This window comes from Crinia signifera, chromosome 1, assembly GCF_055691185.1.
Source record: "Crinia signifera chromosome 1, ASM5569118v1, whole genome shotgun sequence".
Classification (NCBI taxonomy): Eukaryota; Metazoa; Chordata; class Amphibia; order Anura; family Myobatrachidae; genus Crinia; species Crinia signifera.
Window position 1 is genome coordinate 209,519,126 of NC_139217.1, and position 7,265 is coordinate 209,526,390.

General features: G+C 44.7%; 1 protein-coding gene across 1 annotated transcript in view; it reads right to left on the reverse strand.

The window, feature by feature from the left end:
* PDE4C (phosphodiesterase 4C) overlaps positions 1-6,959 on the reverse strand; it is a 652,796-nt gene extending 645,837 nt beyond the window's left edge. Inside the window, exon 1 of the mRNA XM_083179233.1 lies at positions 6,811-6,959. The gene's annotated coding sequence lies outside the window, so the exon portion shown is untranslated. The remainder of the gene's footprint in view (positions 1-6,810) is intronic.
* Between the last annotated feature and the right edge of the window lie 306 nt (positions 6,960-7,265).

Sequence of the window (7,265 nt, forward strand, 5' to 3'; positions counted from 1 at the left end):
GAACAACAGTGAAATTTCCTCTTGGCAAGGAGCCACACGGGTGCAGCCATCTTGTCCCACAAAACCACATTCCCAAGTAAATCCAGGTGCAACGCATCCCGATTTTAAACTTCTGAATGGCTATTAAAATCCTTTAAGTACCAAACTCTTAATTTAATAAATATAGGCTTAAATACATCTTTATAGACACAAACCTACTTCTAGATACTATTATTGTGTTCAAAGGTTGCTTGCCTACTCACCTGAATCATCCAGGAGGCGCACGACAATAGGGTGGCCCCCTGGCTCTATGGAAGTTGACACCTCTCCTTCCTGCACATAGCCCACTGTCTTAGGATAGCTGATAACACGATTCACCCTGATTCACGTGAATGACGCAGATACGCACCTACTACGCCACTTCACATTATTGCACCCACCAGCATGCCCCGACAATGCCGGACCTCCCTTCCCCTGCAATGTTTGCCTGGAGGGATAAGGACTCTGCTAGCAGAAAAGTATGGTTCAAAGGTAATCTTTTTTTTTATATATTGAATTATTAAAATGTTCTGACTGGAAACTCAAAGCAAGGAAAGTATTGCAATAGTGCTACAGTCCTAGAAGTCAATCCTTTTAGCAGCAAACTAAGGTGCGATAACCTGGGTTATTGTGCCTTTAGTTTACATGCACAGCAACCCAGATTTTTGCAGTCTGAATGAGTCCACTTAAAATAACCTGAGTCTAGTAACCCCGCATTTCTACCTGGGTAGCGACGACCAGGGTTGAACACAGGCTCAACCTGAGTTGTGGTGCACTGGAATATGTAAGCTGGGACGATGCAACCTGGGATCCGTTCGCAGCCTAGGAAGAGGAGGCACTTGGAGATGATCTCATCTCCAATTACTGGCTCACTATGTGTTTGCTGTGACATCTTCATCCCAGCAATAAGTTGGGTCAAGGTGCCTGTCTGAAAGGGGGTTCAGCCAGGATGCACCTGGGTCTTACCCATGTTCAAAATGGGTATAAGTGTGAATAATTATGTTGTTAGCCAGACAGCCGCACAATCCATGCCAATTCTCATTGATCTAGAGCAGCGGTTTCCAACCTGAGGTACACCTACCCCTGGGTGTATGTTGCAGACCGGTTAGGGGTACTTGAAAATAATACTTCTAATGGTGGAAAAAGTGACCCGATGGGTGGAGAAGTCTTCTGTTGAGACAAACTGCATTGCGTCACTTCTGTTTTTTGTCGGCAGCATCATTAGCATCTCCTCATGCTTTTGCTTGACCAGCAATCCCCTGGGAGCTACCCGCGCTGCCCTTAGACAGATAAATGGCAGCCAGCCTCTTAACAGTGGGAGCAGACTATCATGGCAGCTATAGCGAAGCCTTGCTGAGCCTGCACTTTCCAATAGCTGACACATCAGCATTCATCTGCCCCACGCTGACACGGGTGGAAGCATTAATCCTACAGGAATTAGTGGGAACCCTGGAGACAGTACATAGCCAGCGACCAGACACAGAGGAACCAAGGACGCTCGGGAGTTCTGATTGCACTTTAATCCTCCAGTACTCCTTATTGCACACTTTCACTCCACCCGTAAGTACTGTGGATGCCGCTGCTTATGAATACTTTTCTCATAAGTTGCGTGGATTTATGAGAGGAAGGGGTACTTTTAAATGAAAAGCCTAATCAAGGGGTACTGGAAAGAAAAAAGCAATTACAGGCCAATAGGCACTCTAACAGTCTAGGATTTAATGCTACCATAGTTTAGCACAGGTGACGTATAGGGCCTACACACATGCCGATATTAAGGCATTTTGTAGGCGACTTTGCTTAGTTTGGCAAAGTCACTTAGAAAATGCCCCCTACATCTGTGTATAGGGACTATAGCGACAGCAAGTGTCGCTGTCTGAGATTGATGGACACTGACCACTGGAGAACACTGGCACTGTCAGCTCGCTCAGCACACAGCACTGACAGCTCCCACTGTGTGTGGGCTGTCAGCCCTGCGTGCTGAGCTACAGCGGTGCAGCAGTATCTGACATAGCATAGCTAGAAAGCCCTACATACAGTACATCGCTATGGATGGACAGAAAGTGGACAAAGACATAGTACCAGCCAATTAGATCCTTAGGGCCTTATTCTGGTTGGTGCGGTGCGTTCCGAATTCTTTCGGACTGCGATTTTTAGCCACCTGGGCATGCGCAAGCAACGCAATGCGCATGTGCAATGCAGTGTCTTCTCACTCGTTCTCAGCAATACCGTCTACAAATGTCCACCGAACTCCCTCTGGAAATATGGGCATAATATGGGCATCATGTGGGCGTACACAAGGGCGTGGTTTCAAAGTGGGAAAAACTGGGCGTAAATCTGGGCGTACACGTGGGAGTGCACCAACATTGGTAGGCGTGCATTCGGACTGGACACTGAGCGCAAGCGAACCACAACGGCAGAAATCTTCGGTGTCAATAAGCAGCTTTCACTTCTCGAAGGGCAATGGTTCATGCGCTAGGCATTCGGATCGCCCAATTAGTACGCCCGCACCTTAAACACTCGCAGCTGACCACAATACAATCCAGTCCTCTAGTCATTAGTGATTAATTACACTCTTTTCACAGGTTCAATTGGAACTACTAAGACAGGTAAAGGGGCAACAATGAAGTAATAAAACTTAACATGATGTAAGGGTTAATCTAAAGTGCAAGTAATGTGTTTAAGTGTCAATTAGGAAGTAATTGATTACATTAAAATAAATATATATGTTATGAGGTATCCTAATTGGATAAGTGTCATGTTGCTGAAGCATGACTTCTGAATAGATTACTGAGGTTTGCGCACATATACCAACTCGGTGCGTACGGTCAGCTTCCCGTCCGTTCGGACGCAGTAAGACAGTCCAGAATCTTTGAGTTCCCACCACACACGCACGTTTGGATGCAGTCCGAAGACACTCCCTCTTCTTAGAGAGTCTGTCCGAACGGATGGGGACCACCTGTGGGCGTGTGTTCTTAGAATGTTCGCTGTGCGTTCCGTTCAGGCATTTCCGAACGAACGCGCATTTTCAAAGAGTCAACCAGAATAAGGCCCTTAATGACATGTTACAAACTGTGGGGCAGATGTATTAAGCTTGGAGAAGAGATAAAATGGAGATAATGTAAAAAAAGCACCAACCAATCAACTCTCAACTGTCATTTTCAAACATAGCGGATTGCCTGGTGCGTTATCTCCTTACAATTTATCTCCACTTTATCTCTTCTCCAGGCTTAATACATTGCCCCCATATTTGTGGAAACAGTTAGGAGCTAGTTGGCTGGTACTTTGGGTGAAATTTACTAAGATGTGAAATACACTTCACAGGTCATGTTGCTATGGGCAACCAATCACATCCTGTCTACTATCTTCTAGAGCAGGGGTAGGCAAGTAATTTTTAACGGAGTCCGTATATTTAAAAATATTGTGATCGAGGTCCAGAACAAAATATATATATATATATATATATATATATATACGGACAGACGACCGGCACATCCACAGCTCCAAGGCTTACTGTAATGCACTGGGTGCCTTCACCAATGATAGGATAGCACAGCAGGGGAGTGCGGCACTCGCAGTTAATAATGCACACCAGACCAGCAGTAAGTTTGCAACGTTTCAACGTCCTTTATTTGGACATTTTCATCAGGCTATATATATAGAGTTTTGTGCCCCCTTAATAAATAAATATATGAATATATATATATATATATATATATATATATATATATGTGTGTGTGTGTATTCGTATATTTAATTATTAAAACTCCATCCCATTCACCTGAGAGACCCCTCTCCAGAGCCGGATTAACAATGGGCCTGATGGAGCTATAGCTCCAGGTCCACTCTCCAAATGTAGCTGAGGGTCAGGGCTTTCCAACGAGACCAGCCCCGCCTCGCTAGCCCCCCGGGAACGGCTGCCAGTTCCCCCTACAGCATCACAGAAACTCGAGGTTGATCTCAGTCAAAATCGCTGGGCCTTCAATCTGATACCTGGTCCATATGGGTTCATTGGTTCTAGAGATATTGCAGGTAAAACTATTTTTTTTTTCATTTCTGAAACGTAATTTCATGGCTGTTCATGTTGTTTGAGGACAGATTTCTCTGGAACCAAACGGCCCAGTTTCACGGGACCAAAATCTTTCGAAGGCTACATTTAAATGGATCAGTTGGTTCAGAAGATATAGTTGGTTGTTTAAAGGGGGGGTTCTCTCCCCCTCACACCAGAAAATGCAGGGACTAGGCTGGTGTAAAAGGGGCCAGTCCGAGAATGTCCCTGCATGATCCTGGGACCATATTCCCTGCATTTTCTGGTATGAAAGGGGTATTATTTCAAATAGCCGGGACATGCAGTGCTCTGAATACAGCCAGGCAGCCCCCTGCTCTCTGCCCGGCTGTTAATGGCTATCATTTCTGCCCGGCGGTGACTGTCCCCCAGTTACCGCGAGCATGTATTCCCCCTTGGCAATGAGCATGTAATCCCACATGGCAACGAGCATGGAACCCCTGGCAATGAGCATGGAACCCCTGGCAATGAACATGGAACCCCAGGCAATGAACATGTAGGTAAGCAACACTTATGTAGCATAATTTTTAGTAAGCATTATGGTGTTTGGCATAATAAGTAATGGAGATTATGGTGTGAGGCTTAACATGTTATGGGCATTATGGTGTAAATTTTTAATGTGCGCCTTTGGCGCGCAATGCCCCTATTTATGAAGCATATTGTGCATTATTGCTAAATCTGTTTAGTATAGTGCAGGCATGTCCAAACTATGACCCTCCAGCTGTGAAACTACAAGTCCCATCATGCATTGCCACAGTTTTGCAATTAGGGAATGCTAAAACTATGTCAAGGCTTGCTGGGACGTGTAGTTTCACAACAGCTGGAGGGCCACTGTTTGGACATGCCTGGTATAGTGTGTATTTTGGCTCAATCCATGTGGCAAAATGTGAATTTTGCCTTAATCTGTGTGGCATAATGTGAATTTTGACTCAATCTGTGTGCCATAGTGTGAATTTTTGCTCAATCGGTGTGAATTTTGTTTCATTCCATGTGGCATAATGTGTAAGAAGCAAGTACAATATAAGGGGTTACTATTGTGTTGCATGATTTGTATAAGGGGTATATGGTGTGGTAAAGTTAAGTTACCACATAAAAGTTGCTGACATATTGTATACCAAGTTTCGGTTTTCAGTATTTTTTTATGACTGGAGTGCCGCCTCACCCCGCAAGTATCTTAGGACATCGGCGTCCTGCGGGTGCACCTTTGGAGTGCACCCGTCATTATATCTCCCTGCATTTTTCTTATTCCAGCCCCCTGCCTTTTCCAGGCATATATAATTAGTTGAAAGTATTTACACAAATAGAGACACACCCATGAGCAGACCACCCAACCAGAACACTGGTCACGCCCCCCACATTATTAGGTGCTGGTCGCAACCCCTATTATTGCGCATAATAGGCCCTTGATCATTTTCAGCTCCAGGCCCATTTAGACAGTAATCTGGCTCTGCCCCCCTCCCCATTCCCCTCCCACTGCATAGCATCCATTTAAAAAAAAAAAATACTCCCGTCCTATATTAAATCTCTTACTGGGAGTTGGCTGTCATGACCCCCACTGTTCCCAGCTGCCGCAGCTGTTCCCGACATGTCCTCTTGCCTTCACAGCTCCCACTGGGCCTTCCTGCCACCGCACAGTCTTCTTGTAGAGCTGTGGCAGGCTTAACACATGGCGCGATTGTTCTAATCACTATATGTGCGCGGGTGCGCAATGACATCACCCGCGCACCCGCCGCAATGCATCACTGGGACCGATGCTGGCGGATAGAAAAGTGGACCATCTAAACTCCTGAAACTAGCAGCACCGCACTGCTAGATTCAGGAGTTTAGACGGTCCACTTTTCTATCCTTTGCTGTCCGGAGATGGACCGCGGACCGCCAGTTGCCTATCCCTGTTCTAGAGGGTGGTAACTAAATAAGAAGTAGCTTCTAATTGGTTGCCCATAGCAACATGACATGTGAAGTGTATTTCTGAACTTAGTAAATTTCACCCTTTATCTCCATCCAAGGCTTTGTAAATAGAGATGCGTTTGAAAAATATTATATCTCATCTTTGAAAAGACCAAAAATAGATGTATAGAAATAATTATATGTTGGGGGTGGGTAAAGCAAACAATTGGTGGTCTTGGGGCCATCGGCATGTACTTGTCTCACTCTCACCCTGTGTACAATATGTTATTGTGGGGGAGATGTATCAGGCCTCAGAGAGAGAGATAAAATAGAGAGAGATAAAGCAGCAGGTATTCATTTTGGCAGAGTATGTTATTGCAATATCAACTGACCCTGAACTGACTTTTAGGCCTTTTTTTCACTGTTTCCAGATAGTCTGCCCTGCATGACTCGCGCACAAAGTTTTGAATATCGTCACTTAATAACCATGCTTTTAACATTTTGCATAATAGTACTAATACAGTACTTACTATTCTATTTAAAATAATAATGTTATTTCTTACAATAAACAATCTGTGTTGTAAATATTTAAAGAAATCAGACCCTAGGGTAAATAGAAGTGATAATGCAGTATGCCATGCTATGCACAAATGAATCACAGAAATACAAATACCATAGCTGTATGACCCTTTTATCAAAAAATGTAAACTATCCACATTCCAGTGTTATCTCGCACACAACCTGAACGGAGCTCACATACAGCAGTGTACCCGCACTGCACAGCACACACTCAGACGTGGACAGTACGAGACAGTACTCAGTAATGTAGTGGGGGTACTCACAGGTCCGGCGGGGAGTGCTGCTGCTGTCCTCGAAGGAGCCCTTGGTACTATATATCACTAACAGCAGCTCCTTAGCAGTAACAGACCATAATTGCTAAACTTCTTATTCCAGGAGGTACTGTGCATATAACTTCTACGTAACTTCTTCAGCAGTCACGGTGCAGGGACTCCGGCTCCTGGTTACACTTACTCCACTTACTCCCCAGCACAGCTCTCCTTCTGTAGTGCAGTGTCGAGCGCCTGGCTGCCTGCCTGTGTGACTGATATATCTGCAGGATTAGAGTTCCTCTATGCCAGATCACTAGTCCTATAATGGAAGAAATGAGGAATTGTCATTTTCTGTTCTGTGTGTGCCCTTATGCCTACAGTATGTTTTAATTTCTGGAAAAATATTTACATGTCAACTGATATTGTGGTCATAACTAGTATTAAGTGGCAATGGTCTATATAATTAT